General features: G+C 40.1%; 1 long non-coding RNA gene across 1 annotated transcript; it reads left to right on the top strand.

Moving 5' to 3' along the window:
• Nucleotides 1-294: 294 nt before the first annotated feature.
• On the top strand, nt 295-19531 carry LOC116064361. Its single transcript, XR_004108508.2, has 4 exons — nt 295-514; nt 6824-6829; nt 18173-18179; nt 19521-19531. It is a non-coding gene; the product is annotated as an uncharacterized LOC116064361 (long non-coding RNA).
• Nucleotides 19532-20766: the final 1235 nt, after the last annotated feature.

Here is a 20766-nt window from a genome sequence, read left to right as displayed (position 1 = left end):
CAGCACCACCGCTGTCATGACAGTACACATATTTAAAAAAACATATTATACATTCAGAATAAAAAAAGTGCTTAGTAACCTTTCGGTCATTTCTCATTTAAAAACAATACTTAACAAATGTATGTAAACATTAGGGGCACTGGCCAATACCATTCCACTAGAACAAGTAGGCCTAAACAACTTGTGCCTTTACTCACTCCCCCTTAGAGCAGATCCTCCTGTGTTCCACTAGGACAGGGACGTCATCAACTACATTTTTCCAAGGGCCAGAATTTTTCTAAGCAGACACTCTGGGGGCCGGACTTCCAATTAAAGAAAATAAAATGTATTTATACCTAAAATACCTATGCTTGTTCAATATTTTCACTTTCTAACTGAAGTAATGCTATATTTTTTTTTTTACATGTATTAGTGTGAGCAAACTCCTAAAAAAACATGGAAACTCCATAATGATAACGGGCTTTTAAACTAGAAAATGATCTCAGACTAGGAGGCAGTTCACTGAGGAGTGATGGTTAAAGTCTGTGATTATGGAAACGTCGTTGTCGTAGGCAGTGTCCTGATTGCTGGAAAATGCTTGCAGGAAAAAGGCCTATTGTCAGGTAAAAATGTCACTGTCAAACAGGCTGAAGCGAAAAAGTTAATGTGGAAAACACAAGCTTCAATGATGAATGGACTGATAAGCAGGCTACGCATTCGTCATGTGTGCCTCATTTGCAATGAAATGATGCTGTTGCAAAATAATACAACCAGCATCATCATCAAGAATAAAGAACACAAAAATAACGATTGCGTCATTCACGTGCATATTAAGTAGCCACGTGCATCTGTTTTAGTCTTAATACATCCATAGATTTACCGCTCCAGCGGAGAGGATGGTTTGTTCAGCCAGCAGTTTACAAGAATTTGTCCTAATTTTAAGATTCGTGGTAAACTAAGATAAACAGTTAGACTACAAACTGGCAGCTCTTGTTTTAGCTTGTTTGTAAACTAATTCTATTTGCAGAGTAGAGCTGTGTTTGCGTAAAACAGCGCGGTGGACAAGAGTAGACTGAGCAGACAGTGCAGATTGAAATATCGCTTTCTACATGTTTATGCCTGTCTATACAGGTGAGTGCATTGATAAGTATTGACTTTTTACTCACAAAGGTTTTATTTTAGCCTACTTACAGTAACGAGCCTAGCGTTAGTTCATCTGCGCCAGCGGTCGTTGGTAATCCTCTCTGCATCGTTTCCAGTCAGATACTGCGTGTTGTAATGCACACACTTCTCGGCTCAGCTGTGTGTGTGGAGCGAGGCATCGCGTTACAGAATCCCGGCATGTGAATAGAGATGCAAATACACGGGGCTGGGTTTGTGCTCTACCTGTGTCAAGTAATGTTACCTGCTGTAAATGCTTGAAATGCTAAATACCAAAACGCATTTTTTCCTCTTCACATTTTCTGAATTCATGATTATTATGCGGGCCGGACTGAAAGCTTTGGCGGGCCATATGTGGCCCGCGGGCCGCCTCTGACTCTGAATCATCATCCGACTGTGACACTAGATTCTGGCACTAGCACGCTATCTATTGAACGAGTCAATAGTTCGCTTGCTTATCGTCAGACACACATAGGTTGTGATATCTGTCTCCTACCACAGACGTCCACACATTAGCCACTTACAGTGGCCATTTCCTATCCTTCTCACACTCATACAGATTCCGGATTCATTGACGCGCCCCTTCCACGTTTGTGTAAAAAAGAAAAAAAAGAAAAAAGAGGGGCAAATTTACTGGTCGCACATGTGCGACTGGATGTAAAAATCAGTCGCACTCTCTCAAATTTAGGTGTATTTATTTACAGCATTTGACCGGCATAAAATTGGTCACGTGAAAATCGGCCAATTCCGGTCACCAGCCGGTCAATCGGTGCATCTCTACCCCGAACCACTTAAAATGCAACTCCACTGTATAGCCTACTACTAAGCTTTATTTACAGTGTAGGCTACTTCTACACACACACACACACACACACACACACACACAGAGGCGTCCCGCTTTATTAGATAGATGTGTCACCTATCTGCACTGTGTACTGGGCCTCGATTACACGGTAGGCCCCTTAATGGCTTCTACATTGCTGAGAATCATTAGTATTTTGAGTAATTTCTAATGCACAAGGCCTTGCAAACTTATACAAAACAAATATTCTAAGAGAAAAGGACTGTATGATTGTTCGTACACATAATGTGTCACTCTTTTTCCTTTCAGAAATTGGTCAAAAGGAATCGGAGCAAGTGAACTTAATTGCTACCTTCAACATCTACCAGGATCTCATATTCTAGACCAAACTGTAGTAATAGTTGTAATTTCAGTGTCAGTGTGAGCCAGCAATAATTGCTTCCAGAAAGCAGCCACTCTGGTTGACTGGACTTACCAGACATGGCAGCTGCACTGTGACTCGTTTGGATTTTTCCTCCTCTGCTTGTCTTAGTGAAGTTTGCTAACTGTTAGCCAACTGGATCGTAATCTCAGTCTATGTCTTTAGCCTTGGTCCTTCAGTGGAGGCACTTATCTTACCACCCTCAACTTTCAACAGTTTTAAGACAATCATAAACATGGTCTTGCAGAATTAGGCTGTTTTTATCTGATGCTGTTCACACCAAGAAGTAAATTTTACAGAGATACTTTACAACACCCTTTAAACCTCTCTGCCTGCTGCTAAGATGATAAAATAAACAACCCTCAAGGGGATGTATCAGCTTGGTTTCCCTTAGGAGCAAGATATACTGAAATAGCATCCGGTCCCAAACTACGGAAATTCTTAAGCTTGTTAAGCATCTGTGTTCATGTTTATGAAACTGATTTTTTTAACAACTCGACGAGGCTGAGAAATCAGAAATGCATTGTTCTTCCTAAAACTGCAGCGAGCACGACAAGCACTATGCTCCTCTCTCTCTGCTATGTGCACAGCTTCACATCATTTGTCGAGCTGTAAAAGATGCTCTTTGGCTGATCTGTGTCTAGAATCGATCTCTCCATGTATTAACGTCGCTTTAGAATGGGAAGATTACACTTAAACCCCTGTGGACATAACAGATAACCTTTGTTTGACCTCAGATGCTCTCTGCCTCACTATAATGTTTCTTCAGCATAATGCTTGAGGAGATAAGCTCTCCACTGCACAAGCCTGTTTAACCCTTAACCCACAAACATTTTTTTATAAGTTACTCAGGAGCAATTTCTTCTTTATAACTACACAGGCGGATTCAACTTGGTGACAAGTGCCCCTGGGTAAAAACTGTGAGGCCTTAAAGTTTGATTTCACCTGCAGAGAGTGTGTATGCACAGAGGCACTGACATTACTTCCAATTTTTGGGAAATGTGTTTACATGCACAACAGCAGTCCCTGGCCCTGGGGCATCTGACCGCTTGCCCTGAGGATAATCCAAGCATGTACATGGACAGTCTGGTATGCACAAGGCCATGTAAACAGCTTCTGTTCTCATTTGTGGCTTCCTGTCTCTCCCTGTCTTCCTCATGAGTCGCAACAACAGGCTGCTGTGAAAAGCTTCCCATGTGAAAACTGACTTGCTTGCCAAAAATCACATTCGTTTTTAGGTGGAAACAAATGGTGGGGCAAAAACGACTTTGGACAGATGCAAAACTAGAAAATTACCCAATTTTGCAATTTCACATAATGCGCTATTTCACATTTTCTACCCAACTTAACAAAGGCTCAATTCAACTCAACTTCATTCCCCAGTTTGTATGTGCTGTCAGTTTGCGTGGGTATGTTTGGTCTGCCGATGCTTGAGATCCTGACAGCCTGTTCTTGACAGGTACCATCCCCTCTGAATAACACGCACGGGAAGCAAAAAAACATCTCTGACAAGCTAGCAGTTAGCCATTTTGTTCCTGGAGAGCCAGTCCACATTAAATCTGATTATGATTTTTGTTTTACCAGAGGTTGGTTGATAATGATATCCCGTGGCTAGTGTTCACCGAGATGTCGAATCTCAAATTTTTCTTCAAAAGCAGACTTTCACACTGACTGAAATTCGTGTCATTTTATAAGCCTTTCCAAAACCAAAAACACAACAGCAAAGGTTAACTAATTAAACTGTGTTCATCTACTCTAATGTAAGCTGCAATCATTAGCATGTCCAGCTTACTAGCTTACAGTAGTCACCAAGTGTTAATTATGTGCGAAGGAGCACATAATTAACTAGGTTACATTTGTGTTACAGGTTACTTTAAAAAATAAGTACATCCACTGTGTATAAGCTGGTCCAGGATGTTATCAGAGTTTAGGTCCATTAACAGCTCTGTCCTGCTCTTTATTGGATTTATAGAAGTTTACACTCCAGTAGGGCTGCAGCTATTAATCAAGCAAACGGATAAGAAATATGTTTGCTTCATTAAAGAGCAATAGTAATTACACAAAAGAGAAAAAAAGATTTGCTTAAATTGCATACAATAATATTATCTATAAAACCTAAACCCATTTAATGCATTTAAGTGCCATATTACCTTCTGGGGTTTAAAGAAAACCTTTTCTAACGGAAGGTGTGTCTCCGTAGCTGCCGTCTGCTCTCCTCCCGGCGAAGTAGTAGTCTCCTAGCGGCTGGAAGTGAAGTGGAGGCACCGTGGGGTATGCTGATTCTGGTCACATTTGTGCTCTGATAAACTGTAAATTAATCAAATTCAGTGCCCTGTATTGCTATTTTCCATGCTACAGTAACTGTAGCTGTCAGATTTCACGGAGACGAACCTTCAGTTAGTGGCCGTAGCAACTCAAATTCATCCAGTGCAAGACCAAGCACCCGGGGTCACAGCGGGCTGGTGGCAAGTGGCCAGTGGCAGCGCTGGGTCTAACCTGTGCAATCTCATTCGACGGGGAGTCGAGTTGGCCAGCGGTAAGTGCGTTGTGCGACAGTAGTAATCAACTGTGCAAAACACAGTGCACTTTATACCGTATAGTTAACTAAGGCTGATTTTTAGTAATCCAGTTTCTCGAGGAATTGTTTCAGCCCTACACTTCAGCAATCCGAGTAAACGTCACCAGAGATAGCGTTTTCATTTGCCAAACACATTGGTTAGTCCTCATCCTAAAAGCCTTCTCTGTTGTAAAGTTTAAAGTGAAAAAATACTGGATGAACTTCTGTAAGCTTAGCAGCCAAACAGTGCTATGTTGGAACAAAATAACAGTCTAATCTTACATTTCCTTTTATCGTACTTTTTTTCTTCTACACAGGCCATCAACTGGTGAGGATGCTTACTTTCCTCTCCATTTTGAATAAGTCAGCTGGAAACATTAAAAATTCTTACACCACCTAATGGAGCTAACGTTAACTTAACTAGCTAGCTACAGATAATAACATTTGCCAGCGACATTTGGCATTTCAGCTGGCAAATTTGAAATGAGAAGCCTGCTTTTTTTCTACTTTGTGAAATCAAACACCCATTGTTTAAAAAATTACTAAAGTTTTTTAGTGTTTAATCTGCCACTTATCACTGTAAACTGCAGACGTGCAAGAATGGAAAGCTTGACAGGCATAGCAACAGTAACTAACAGGGCCAGGGTTTAGGGAGTCCTCAATTTATCAGGTAAACCTCTGCAGAATCCTTTTCTAGAATGTAGGTGGTCAAACTGTTCATTGGAGGGTCATTTGATGACTTAAAGCAGCCATATTATGCTCATTTTCAGGTTCATAATTGTATTTTAAGGTTGTACCAGAATAGGTTTACATGGTTTAATTTTCAAAAAACACCATATTTTTGTTGTACTGCAGTGCTCTCTCTCACTGCTGCAGATCCTCTTTTCAGCTGGTCTCTGTTTTAGCTACAGAGTGAGACCTCTTTTCTTCTTCTTCTTCTGTACTATCTTTGATTGCACTGCACATGCGCAGTAGCTCAGATGTAGATCATGTCAGCTAGCTAGCTCCATAGACAGTAAAAGAAAGGCTGTTTCTACAACTTTGGTCAGTTACAAGGCAGGATTAGCTGGGAGACTTCTAAATGAGGGCGCACATGTAAGTAGTTCTTTCGTAGATTATGGTGAACTTGTGTGTGTTGTAGCAGTGCTTTGCTATTGAGGACGAGGTAGCATGCCAGCGTTAGCATTAGCGTTAGCATGCTAACACTAACGCTACGAGCTAATGGTTGCGGTTAGCCTGCTTGTTTCGGCTTGTGACGACACAAGCCGTGCCGATTTTGAACAGCTCACCCAGAGACTGAAGGCAGGACACATTCAGAAACCGTATCTCACTCTAAACAGCATGGATGGATTTTTTTCAGAGTTTGTATGTGTGTGGAAGCACCAGAGACACAACATGACACCCCAAATCCCAGAAAAAGTGATTTTTTCATAATATGGGCACTTTAAAGAGCAAATAAAAATGCAAAGCATTGTGCTAAAATGGCTTATAACTCATCTATAAAGCATTACAAACTGATTAATTAACTTAATAAAGACAGTTACAACTTCTAAACCCCTTTTTAAGGAATGACTGATTAGAAAGTGGTAAAACAGGGCTAACTATAACTCTTCATTTCACTCACAACAAAGGTGTCAGAACAACAGTAATTTTGATCTCTATTGTATAGTTGTGTGGTCCAAAGTGAACTAGGCCATTCAGAGTTGACCATCACTGACTCCCTGCTGGAATTACCCTTTGAGCGCCGACACTAGCTGTGTGAAATCAGGACAAAGAACAGCAGGAGGCTTTTGTTTTCTTGTCTCTACTCTCCTCATTTGGTCCAACAATGTAAGGTCAAAGAGGGCCCTGGGTGTACATAAGGAGTGATTAGTGTTGGCCATAAAATCACGCTAATCTGCAGGGTTGTGTAACCAGTCTGCCTATAGAGAATGCGACACTAACCCTTCAGTTCCATGTTGCAGCATTCAGGAAGGAAAACGGTTTTGTTTTGGACGACTTTAACATTCAGCACTGTACAGTCCCTCCAGGATTTTGCGATGTCGCGATCGCGCCAATTCACGCGAATTCAACCAATCACCGTGAATTTGGTGCGACTCGCAATTTTGACCAATCACCGCAACTTTTCCGCAAATTTGACCAATAACCTGAAGTTTCCCGCGACTTCGACCAATCACAGCAGTCCCACGTGCACTCTGAGAGCCAATGACCAAGCAGGAGTGAGAACGGGTTGATCATTTCCTTGTTTGTGATGTGAAGACGAGACGTATGTGACTCGAACATCTCACATTTACCAACAAAACATACAGTGAAAGACCGTGTAAAACATTTCAGACCGTCCTGCCAACCTGTATACATTTTAACATCAATGTACGCTGTAACGATTTTACACACACACACACACACACACACACACACACACACACACACACACACACACACACACACGGTGGATGCAGGAAAAAAAGGAGATGAGATGACACGATGACCTAAATTGAGGACAGCTGCGCTCGTTATTGTAAGTGCAATGATAAGTTAAAGTCCAATAAGTACTTCATGAAACCGTATGAATGTGTGTCCCAGGCCAGGATAGGAAATGAACTAACAATGTAACTCAAATTTCAACAAGCTACTGACACATATGTTCAAATTTGAGTCCTTCAATAAATTATTATTTTTTGTCTTAAATCCACCAGCCATTTTCATATTATACCAACATTTGCAGCATCCTGAGCCTTTTTGGTAAGGTTACTAGGAAATCTCAGCCCAGAGTAGTTTTATTCTCCCCAAAACAAGTTTCCTTTTTATTTTTAAAGAACTATACAAAAAGAAAATCGCAACTTTCACTGTCTCCCACAACTTCATTGTAACAAACATACAAAAGACATCGCAACTTTTATCGAAATCTTTTTACAAAAGTTCCTGCGAAATCAGGCATTTTGGGCCGCAACAATCTCAAAAAAAGGCCGCGAAATCCTTGAGGGACTGACTGTACGTGTATCATCTCTTCCAATTTTCTGTATAACTTTACTGTGTTGCTGTTAAACTAGTGGAGAGGAAAGTCCAGTGCTTTGTGGTGCGCAGCGGAGCCTCAGAGAAAATGCCTGTCATGGTTCAGAAAAAGCCCAAAGGAAATGTAAAACATGATTTAATGACAATTGCTTTGATTTACAACACATATCTGGTTAACCTGGGTGGGTTTGGCTGGTTAATGTGAGTGGCATTTTAATAACACTTAAATAACTCATTTTAATCCTTCATCTTTATTAAAACAAATCTCACACTTTATTGCCCAGAGGAGACAAGCTGGGCCTCCATAAAGCTGAGTTGGAATTCATATCAGACCCTACTCTCCCATCAAGTTAAGAATATGGAGCACAGATTATTTACATTTGCCTTTTCCCCTTTCATTTGTGAGTGTGAAATGTTGATACTTTCAGAACAAATAAGGCTTAGTTCGGTTTGCTCGTTAACAGTGCAGAACAAATGGTTGTGTATTATTATTTTGTAGATGTTTTTGTTGTTACAATATCTCTGATCAGTAAGTCACTGTCTCAGCAGTGTACATTCCTCAGTCTAGCACAGAATGTGGTCTATTTATCTGCTACGCTGGAATGCGTTTTTCATGTCTGCAGCTTGTACTGCTGGTAACAAACTATCGCAACGTCAGAAACACAAGTTTACTCATCCTGCATGTTCTTGTGTTGTTGTCATGTTGCTCTACACAAGGAGATTATGTCTGTACGTGCATATGTAAGATTGCCCCCCCTCCAAAAGAGGTTTATATTTGGAGTTTGTTTCCCCAAATATACAAATATACTGAGCAAGAATGTGCCTCAAGATTTTTGGCAATCAACGAACAGGATTTTTCCACAGCTGTCTTAATCAACTTGTCTTGTATGGCTGCCATTATCCATCGCAATCATTTTATATGAACAGACATCACTGGCATGGTAGATCCAGTTCATGATTTTGTGAAGAATAGCTGTTTTTACAGGAAATAAAAATGTAATAATTCATGTAGCTTTCTGGATCAGTGTAATGAGAATATAAAACGGAATAGAATCAGTTTGACAAAACAATACCAAATTGTCCACTTACTAGTTTTCAACCATATCACACTGTTGTCATCGGTGGATAGTTTGCTTGTTTTCTTGGAGATGGATCTGTAGACATGCAAGCTCATTGGCTGTTATGATTTCATCCATAGCACCACTAGGACTCGTCCACACTGCCATGGCAACTTCAACTTTGAACTTGAGTTGGGATCAACATCATTTTGTCATCCCTCTATCCCCTATGTCAAGGATGAATAGTAATGCTTATGATATAGAGTAATGAATTCATATTCCATTATTGTTAAAGACTATTTAAAATACTGTGCATTTACAATATTTATAATCATAAGAACTACTTGAATCAACTTTTATCATTTCAAAGAATAAGTCAAATTCAAGCAGAAATATACAGGGAAAAAATAAGCTTATAGCCTACCTCACATACAGGACAATGATAAAGTTATAGCAAAAGCTGCCCTTCCACAATCGACACAATCAATATTCTATAAATATGAGTCCCAACGTAATGCATAGAAACTGCATAAAACATCCAGTATCAGTCTGTGTATTAAAAAAAAAAAAAAAGGATGACAGGTTGAATCTGTACTACATGGGTAGCTAAGTGGAAGTGTCTGGAGACATGATTAAAGACTCTTCAGGGTGCTGAATATATAGACCGTCTACAATATACCATGTAAACTACTAACAGAAAAAAACCCTCTAATGTTGACAAGCAATTAAAGGGAAAGTCCACACACAGTACTTTGCCGTTTCTTAACAAAACGACAAGCTGATGTTTGACAGTATTTTTTTCTTATTTCAATGGTTGGCCCCACATAAACCTAACACTGACAATAATGCTAATGTACAAGCTAATGACACAGAGCTGTACATAATTAAATTGAAACGGACAAATCATGTTCTGTTGCCAACACTATACTTTGAGCTATTTTATAAGTTATTCGGTGCACAAATACAATTAGAAAACCAAGAAAGAATGTATATTATTAGAAAACTAGTAATATATATATATATATATATATATATATATATATATATAAAAAAATCACAGTGGCGGTGTGTAAAAAGGCTAAGAGGGGCTAAGAGAAGGGACAGGCAGAGAAAACGACATAAGGTTTGGGATCATTTCAAGCTGCAAAAAATGAAAACTCTGGACAGTGTGTCACCGAACGGACAAGTTACACAAGGTGACATCACTCTTTCAGCGTTTTACACAACTACAGCATGCTACTCTGCAAATAGTAGAAAACAAGCTAAAATGAAAGCTGTCGGTAAACTTAGCTGCTGGCGGAGACAAACCAGCCCCTTTCTCTTAAGGCGCTGACACACCAAGCCGATAATCGGCCGTTGGACAGTCTGGCGAGGTCAGTGACTCGAGTCTGTTCGGTGTGTTCTGTGCCGTCGTCCGTCCGAGAACAATATAGTTGAATAGCCCTGCTGTAAGCTTTGTACAGTCACATGTACCTGGGCTTAGTGAACAGCTTTTTTGTATATGCAGTGTTAAAAGCAGAAGGCATGAAGAAAAATATTAGAATCTATTCCTGTTATTGTATGCAATTTAAGCAATACAATTGTTGCTTTTTCTAAAAATGAAACATTTCTTTTATATATTTACTAGGGATGGCATTCGATTACATTTTCTTAGTCGATCGTCAGGAGAATGAACAATCGACCATCGATTCATCATTAATATTTTTATATTAAAATTCAATATTTAACTTTTTATAAATTAAAAATGCAATGAAAATACAAAAATACAGCGTGTTTTTCCTCGATGAGATCTTAATTACAAGAACAATAACTTAAACCAGTTAAACTGGAGGTTATAGATATATATAGTTATATAGATTAGGTGCGGTGCTCTGAAGCAGCAGAACCTGCAGCTGCGAGCCGGCGTTCTTAAACAGAGATCCTCGTTTGTTCCAAAATAATAAATAAAAAGAATCATGTTAAATAATAACTTAACCAAAAACATAATAATACTTAGATCTGACAGGTTTTTTCAAAATGTAACTCAAAACTATCCAAGGCACGGACAAAGCCTAATGAAAAATAACCAGTAACTCACATACAACTTCTGCACCAGTCTACTGATTTTTGTTAAGAGAAGCATGTTGACATGATCTGGGGTCAGACGCGACCGCTACCTGGTGACCGTCAGTCCAGCCGCCAAAAACACCCGCGTTGCCGAGATGCACAGGTACCTCCGCGCTAACTTGGCCAGCCCGGGGAACCTTATTCCGTTCTTCGTAGTGAGTTTCTACCAGTCGTGACGGAATGTGATATGCTGGTTCCAATATCCATCTCAATGAACTTGCAGGTCCCTTGGGTAATTTTCTCTGCTCGCTGTGCATCGCAGCTCCTCCGTGCTAACGCCGAGTTTATGCTAGGTTGAGACTGACATGCACCGTGGCCGCCACCGACATTAACCAAGGTCGGATGCACTTTGTTTAGTGTTAGGCTACATCATTTGAGTCATGGCCATGTTGTACTTACACACGGCTTCTCAGTGTTTGCAGTGAACTAAGTTGTTTTTTTAAATCAAAATGGTCCCACGCCACACTACGCCGTGTCCTCTTCATGATTACTTTTGAAATCAAAACAGAAACTCGCAACCAGGTAACTGAGTATGGAGTCAAATATTGCCCCCGGGTGGTAAAATGTTTAATTGCTGCCACACTGTGAAATTCATTTCATTGCTTCAAGACTCACACTACGCAACACAATCAGCATTAGTTTAATCGATAACAAATTAACGTGATTGTCGAAATTCTTAATAATCAATTATCGATCGTCGAGTAATCATGCCCAGCCCTAATATTTACTATTGCTATTTACTATAAAGCAAAAGCATTTCTTATCCGATTACTCGATTAATCGATGGAATAATCTGTAGACAACTCGATTACTAAAATAATCAATAGCTGCAGCCCTAGTTTTTTAACAACAAATGTGTCCTCATTACAGTGTGATCATTGTGCAGATGTTGTTGCTGCCTTGCAGAACTTCACCCTGATAGTTCCTGGGCCATCGGAAAGTTGCAGGGACTTTTTTGGGCCAGGAAATATAGTTAAGGAACTAAGTTAAGTCCCTGTTCCCCTGGTCAAAGGTTCCTGGGTGCCTTGAAAAGTTCTGGTGTTGAAAACCGGCTACTACTGGTACAAAATGGCACTTTTGAAAAGCCTTGTGGAAAAAGTGGAAAGCATGAACCATGGTCCAGGTCATGCCTTTGCAACGAAAACTTGAAGTTTATTCCCCCTCAAAAATAGTTGAGGGGGAATAAACTTCAAGTTTTCGTCGCAAAGGCATGACCTGTCCTCTGGAGGAAATAGCCAGACCACCGGGCGCTCACTGGATTGTTTTCGGGTGCGGGAGGCGACAAATTTGAGGAGAAATCAGAAGCAAGGATCCCGGTCTGGCCTGCTAGTGCGGCTAAGGGAACTACCACACAGGTTGACAATGCCAAGCCTCCTACTCACCAACACCAGATCAATCACACACAAAATGGATGAGCTACAAATACACACGGAACTGTTGAGTAAGCCTGGCTGAACACACTTATCACGGACGGCAGCAAGCAGCTAACAGCTAGCAGCTAGCAGGGCGAGCTAGCTACCGGCAGGATAGAGACAAGGTAGGTGAATTTAAACAATGTCTGAGTTGAAAACGCATCTTGTTGTCACGTAAGGGCCCTGTTCATGTTGCACAGACATTTTAATTGAATTTTGTGTCTGTTAAGAGGCACAAAGGCACTCTAAAACTTGCCCCGACAACTGCCGTTTTAGCTAAGTAGAAGCTCGTAGACGTAGCTGCAGCTACTCCGTGTTGACCGCACCAATTCGGCTCGTTTTTTTTTCTTCTATCGACTGTACTCGCTCGCATATTTATAGCGATCAAGATTAATGTAAAAATTGGCCGGAATTCTCCTTTTAATGAGCTGTGCTGTTTCCAGATCTCTCATAAGTGAAGTGCCCATTCACCACATGAAAAGTGAGCCAGAATTGCAGCAAGTCAATGGACCCAATTACAGTAGATCCATTTACTTTTATTATTTAATTCATGAAGCATCTAAACAAATTTTAAATCACGTAAATATCTCCATGTCCACAGCTCAGCAAGACAGTTTTGACACTTTGTTGGCACGCATCAGAAGGAAGTGCTTAGTAGAACAAATTAGAAGTAAACACAAACAGTAGTAGTCAGAAAAAAACATTAGTGGGCAATGACCTGCTGCATGTTTTTCCTTAGATTTTTAATTTCAATTTTTTTTAAAGATATTGTTCATGCAAAAGATTGACAGAGAGAATTTTGTATTTGAAATTTTTCTGTTGCTAGCCATCTGTCTGACAGTCCTCACATTGCATCACAAAGCCATTAACACCTCAGGGTGATTACTTCCGTCCTTGCATTAGCCAACTCCACACACACACACACACACACACACACACACACACACACACACACACACACACACACACACACACACACACACACACACACACACACACAATAAGATGTGTTAGCATGCCATTTGGGAGCAGAGCTGCTATCTTCTCTCTGTTTTAATTACTGTCATTACAGGAAATAGTGCAGACAAGTGTTTGTGTTGTTTTCTCCCACTTTGCTTCTTCCAGACTCACACAGCATTCAGGGGAGCTGTTCCCAGGCCCGGGCGCCTCGCTAAATCATCAGTCATATTGAGCTCTGTTGAGCATTGCCTTGACAGCAAGGGGGGCACAGATTTGCAGCATTACCTTATCACAGTCAGACTATATCTGCTTTAAAAATGAAGGGTTGTCAGCAAGAAATATATGTCGGACATTTTACATTTTGTCATTTCCCAGAATGGTGTGTACGTGAGTGTACTTTAAAAAAGATTAAATACTGCATGCAGTGGAGCTGCTTTTACTGCATACGCTTGCTTGTCACACTTAAAGCTGGTCAGTTAACGTCCATGTACATTTGTTTTAAGTACACGCATCAGTCATTTTGATAACTGATCTTAAAAATGTATGTAATTGACAGTTAAGACTGCAATTAAGATATGCTTTTAAGGTATTGTCATTTGAGAGAGAGAGAGAGAGAGAGAGATATTTCCACTGCATGGCACGGCTCTACTCAACTCTCTCTTTTTTGGTTTTACAGTCTCTTTCACATTATTGCTTTTTTATTTGCTGTGAAACTCATGATTTATATATAAAATATATAAAAACGCAGCCTGTGTCACATGCGGATTGTGATTTATGAGCCTCGCTTCACTGCTGTGTACTTCCAGAACACAGCAGATTTTGAAGCTTTGAAGCCATCTTTGATTGTAAAGTGAAACTTTAAAAACAATGTCAAACACATTCTCAGCATCACACCATCTTCGATCCCCTCCTGAGTAATGTGGCCTCCAGCTCTGTTGATCTCTTGATGAGATCAAATGATGATTTTATTGTGTATTGAAAGGCTTTGTGCAAAACGGATTTCCATTTGCTTCACATTAGGGTTTTCCATAACCATGTGTTGTGTGCATGGGGTGCCACCAAATGAATAGAGAAAATTGCAGTCAATGTCATATGTTTTAATCTTTTATTAATGCTGATGGTGGCAGATGAAGAGGCTCTTCAATTATTTTGTTACATTCAAACTTTTTTAAGAACTGTAATCATTTCAATAATAAGAAGTAAACAATATATTATATAGTTAGATGCAGATGTTATATATTGAATACTCAAATAACGAGTCCTTTATAATACATAATTTAAACATGAGCACAGACAAGTGCCTTAATTAAACATGAATAATAGTTTATGATGCATTTTGCATCATGTGAGATGTTTCAAACAAAGATCAGCATGACTAATAATCCCAAATAATGATCATCATCAATAGGAATATCACACAATTTACAAATCAATTGGCCATCAGAATTTGTCATGTTTTGTTTTCCAGCCACTCTCAATTTTGCATTTGCAGTATTTATGATGCTGCATTCACCCCTTTTCCCTGCACGGTGTTTAATATATATGGTGTAGTGTTACACCATTTTTCACCACAATAATGGGAAATGAAAAAAACAAAATCTCTTTTTCTCGTTTTATCAGGCCTTCGGGTACCACGTGTCAATAACACAATAGCTGGGGTAAAAAGGGGTATCGGGCACAATCTTTTATTTATAAGAATGTTTCGTGAGCTTCTTGCTTAAAGTCAAATCTGTAGTCCAAAATGTTCTGAGCAGAAAGGCACCATGTAACCAAAAGGCCCGTGTTTATAGTCCCTATTGATGAAAGAGTTACAGACAAAGACTGCAGCCTCTCAGTACAAACACTGCTCTTTTCAAATCCACAGACTGCTGCCAGAATAAACAGCCATACAATAGAAGCTCGTACATTATCATCCCTCATTTACAGTCACTCCCCCTCTGCTCTTATTGGCAGCGGTGTTTATTATAAGAAGAGGTGAAAAAAACATAGCAAAGTGGAGTTTTGACAGATGTTAAATATTGAGAGTAGAGCACTAGATGTGTATATCTCCAGGGATTGTTTGCTTGAAAGACAAATTAAATTGTTGTTGAGGGAACAGCCAGCACTTTTTCAAAATCTCTTTTCTTCTAATGATTTGTTAATATCTGAATCCATAAACGTAGTGTGGAGTAAAACTGAATGTTACACATCATTTAGATTTGTCCTGTGCAGTGATACTCTCTCTGGTTTAGATCATATATTGGAAAAAAAAAACAACTATATCCATATATGTCTGTACAAAAGACCCCATCTCAGTATCCTGTCCCAAACAAGAAGCTCAGTTTTTTTTTGTTTTTTTTTAGTTGCCAGTGTGTCTTAAGTTGAAGTATTTATCTTTGCCTAATTGATATGCCACAGGCGTCTGTGAGAAAATCAGGCCATCCCTCCAGACCCGGGGCCAACTGAGCTGCATAGTTGCAGCTACAGTGTCTCCAAGGAAATTGCAGTGGGATTATAAAGAAGTACCCCCATGTTTTACCCTGTCTACAGGGTGCAGCACAATGCAGCGGAGACGTGAGGCTGATTGCGTAACCTGGGAGTAATTTCACTGATTGGTCAATCACATCTGGGCCAAGGCTGATACAATTTACTAGGAACCCCAGAGAGAGAGACCCACCATGCACAGATGATTTCTTAGTTTCTCATCAAAGAAGCCTTTACTCTTGGCTGAAAGACAAGTTTTAAACCACTTTGTATCACCAAATATATTTTCACACAAGTTCAAGTCTGTAATAGTAGTTGAATGCTTTTTTTTATTGTAAACAACAAAAACATGCCATATAAAGTAGGCAACTAACGAATATTTTCATAATCGATTAATCTGTTGATTATTTTCTTGATTACTCAATTAGTTATTTGGTCTCTAAAATGTCAGAAAATGGTGAAAAATGTGAATTGGTGTTTCCCAAACGCCCAAGATGACATCCTCAAATGTCTTGTTTTGTCCACAACTCAAAAGATATTCAGTTTACTGTCACAGAGGAGAGAAGAAACTAGAACATATTCACATTTAACTAGCTGAAATCAAAGAATATTTACTTTTGTCTTAAAAAAATTACTCAAACCGACTAATCGATTATCAAAATAGTTGGCGATTAATTTAAGAGTTGACAACTAATCGATTAATCGTTGCAGCTCTAATATAAAGTATTTTTTTTAAAATGCCTTATTCATATAGTCTATCCAATTGTTCTTGATTGTATTTTATTCCTGATGTTCATTGTTGAAATTTGGGGTCACTGCAGCTACAGAAACAAACACCAAGAATGAGACAAATTCCTGCTGATGGTTTCACACTATTCACTGATCTACAGGTGGCGGTAATGCACCAAGAACTGCAGCAATGCAGCAGTAAAGGCAGACTGCTAGCAAGTATGGCTGGGTATTGTTAACCGGTATCCTTAAAGTGATACCAATATATCAATAGAGTCAGAGTCTTAAATTGATACACTTTTTCCCCCTACTTCAGAATCGATACCCATCATGTAAATGGAAGCATCTCGGCACGCTGAATGGCCAACTCCGTCAAATACAACCAGACTGTAAGGGTTTTAGCTGCTGCGGTAGTGGGCCAATCACACCTTTGACAAGACTTGTCAGTAAATTGGGTCCTGTAGCTCTTATAAAGCCTCCCACTGTAGTGTTGGACTTGTTAGTTGACCCTGATAATTTATGTGTCAGGCAGGTTTTTTTAGTAACCTTCTATCCATATGCCTGACTTGAAAAAAGAGTTGTCATAAATCCGCCCGCCCTTTGTCTTTAATAATGACTCAGTGGCCTTACTCCCACTGGTCTGAATGATAGAGAACTGACTGGACAACAGCAAAAAGAGAAGCTAGCTTTCTCAGTCATGCATCTATCGATCGGACTGTTCTTCTGTTTTAGCCAGTAGCTCTATGTCAATATTTAAAATAAATAAATAACATAACTGGATTTGAAAAAGCAAGGGGCACTTTGCTGAATTTTAGTGTGTAAACTTTGTTGTCTGTGTGAGTTGTACTATGGGGCGCAAGGACGAGCAATAAAAATGATCAGTTTTGAGCTTTATCACTGCACAATGCATCTGAATTGGATGTTTTATTGTCATGTGTCAAATAGACATAGATAAAAAAAAATATATATATATACAGCATATGCATTCCGACAGCAAGGAAGAATGTGTGTGTACACTTGCACACAGAACACAAATTTTCTCATGAACCTTGACTGGCTGTGTTTAGCGCTGAGGACTCGTGGCCTTGGGTTGATTCACAGTATTGTGGCTGAATCAGGATCTGTCTGCTCAGACGCACCGGTAGGAAAAAACACTGATAGAAGTTGCGGGGGTTGAGCCAACAAGACTTAAACTTTTAACCTGCACTTGCTTAACTTCTTTGCCCCTGATTCTGTGGGCTTGTTGTATCCCTGTTATGAGCTTGTAGTTGACTTCAATGGGTGGACTTAAAAAACCTGTAAATAAACCTGTAAAACATGTAGCTATCCCACACCTATAGATCTAAAAAAATTCCACCCACCACTAGGGGAAGGTTCTCCAGGATAATCTTTCCCATATTGGTCCCCTGCTCATGATCGCATGGTTTTCTCAGCATCTCTCTGTGCTGCGTTAGTAGCAGGGGTGGCCGGGCCATGTGATAAATGAAAAGAGAACTTTGTTTCCCAGCGGAGAGAAAGAGTTGGAGCCTGGGGTCAGGAGAACTTCTTCTCTTCTGTACCCCTAATCATCTTTCCTTTAAGGGCATGTTTATGTTTGCACATTTTTCCCCTTCGATGGTGCCGAAGGAGACTGAACTCATGAGACTGCTGTTGGCTAAGTATCTTCATATCCTGCAGTGTGTAGACATGGAAGCACACTCTCAGCATCCTACCTTTCTCATGCCCAATTTTAGGCCACAATCTGCTACAAAGTACACAACACAGACGACTACAAGCATTGTCAAGTTGTAAATCATTGATCCAGATGTTTGTGGGAAAACACTTTTTGCAATGGTATCTCCCATAACGATGCTGCAATAAGAAACTGTGACATGATTCATGGCAGCATCCCAACACACTGTGGGTGGGAGGAAAGAAGGGAAGAAAACGAGCACTGTGAATGTTCAGAATAAAATTACATTGTTTAAAAGAAGACAGTGTGAATAATATTTATTTTCCTGAAAATCCTACCAGTAACAGTACTGGTGAGTGTAAGGTGTATTTCTATCAGATCTTCATATCCTGTCCCGTTCCAACTTGCTCATTCTTACTTAATCTCCTCTTTCTTTCACTTTTCCTCTCCTCACTTGCGCTTTCTAATCCACTTTCACACATTCAGACTGATATTCTCTCCTCACTCGTCGCATTAATCTGTCACTCTTTGTTTACCTCGCCCTCACCCACCTCAGTGTCTTTCAGGAGTGCTTGGATGCGTTTCCGCTCCCAAACTCCCCATGAGCTCTGGTCTCCCTACTGGGATATAAATAGGGGAGAGGAAGGAGGGGCATTGAGACACACTCCCCGGAGGGCTAAGGGTGGGAAGTAAGAAGTGGGGGAAAGGGCCGGGGCTCCACAGTTGCCGGGAGCTCCAGCCATAAATCCATCATGCATGAATTACACACACACACACACACACACACACACACACACACACACACGCACACGCACACACACAGAGAGATTAGAGTATGTTCTTGTGTTCTTGTTGAGGAAATATGTATGTAAATAAATGGATGATAATAAAGAAACCTACTCTATATTCTATCTAAACCCTATTTACCCTCACTAGAGTCTCATTCATGGTTGAGAAAAATGACAAAACCAAGAATATTATAATATTGCGATAGGCTTACTCTTTGCAGCGCCTTCACAGATAAAGTGAATCCATATAAAAGCCATTATAGATTTATAGAGAGATGTTGTGGTGTTGAGAGCTGGATTTATACTTGACGCAGCAGGTTAGTTCCACCTAAGAGAGGTTAGGTTTTGAGTAAGGATGTCCCTATTGATCCTCCGCCATTCGTTATCGGCCGATATTCAGTAAAAATATGCGATCGGGAGAGCAATAATGCTTTCTAGTCGATTTAGCAATTTCTATTTTGTATGTAGATAGATGCAGGTAATGTGGAACCAAAGTTTACATGCGCAAGTTCCGCCCGGATACTTATATTCGCTGTACGCTGTTAGCAGCATGTGCTGAGGTTAGCACAACAAGCAGATTGCCGTGCTAGTCAGTCACTATGGCAAGCGCAAATGAAACGGTGGAGCTGGAAGACCCGCCTGCGGGTTCCTGGTCAGCTTACAACAGCAACAGAGAGAGAGTTGTGTATAAGATGAGGATGGTTTTTCGGTGTTGCTTCACCGTTGTAGTGAATGGAAACAGAGCCAAGATGCTATCACTCACCCAGATGTGCTCATCACCGGGACTAGGAAAAAACAAACGAGCCCAACTCCTTATCCCTGTTGCTTTCAAGCAGCCTTTAGACGCAAAAGCAAAACATGGTGAAACAGTTACTGAAGCAGTTGGCATTTAAATTTCAACACAACAAATGTAATAAGGTATTTGAAAAGCATTACCCAATTTAAAGAGCACCCACCCGTATGACAGTGATAGGCAGATGGTATAATTATACATTGCGTATTTCAGTTGTCCTTTTAGACTTACTGCAGGCTAACGTTATTTGTTGCATTGCTCCTTTGGGAGTTCTAGGTTACACTGCCACCTGATGGAGATCCCAATACATTACAAAGCAGTCAAACTGACCTATACTGTAATATAGCGATACCAGCTGCTATAACAAAACAAAACAACAAAAAGGGATCGATATACCGATTGTTTTTTATCGACTATAGACAATTGGTATCAAAGGCAAAAAACATGATTGGGACATCTCTAGCTTTGAGTAAAAGTTTACCGTTGGATTTCACCTGATGACGGCACCACCGCGAAACACTAGACAGTGTTGGAATGTTTGTCTTATGTCATTACTGAATATGTGACTAGTCTGTGCAGTTGGCGTATTTACGTTGTTTCATTCGTTGTGATAGTGACTGGGGATTGGGATGGGCCGAAGGTTAGCTGTGAAGATGGCTTTGATAAATGTGTGTTTCTAAAAAGGAGAATACCACAGACTCTTCTTTAACTTTCTTCATGTTATCTTCACATCTCTACCGGCATCAACTGGATGAGGTTTGGTTAGGTTGAGCACAGAAAACGACTTGCTTTGGTTTATTGGCATTTCTTTAAACCACTCGCAATCGTCATGGGTGGCACCAAGCACCGGGCA

Source organism: Sander lucioperca, chromosome 1 (assembly GCF_008315115.2).
Source record: "Sander lucioperca isolate FBNREF2018 chromosome 1, SLUC_FBN_1.2, whole genome shotgun sequence".
NCBI classification, from domain to species: Eukaryota; Metazoa; Chordata; class Actinopteri; order Perciformes; family Percidae; genus Sander; species Sander lucioperca.
This window is presented reverse-complemented; position numbering and strand designations above follow the sequence as displayed.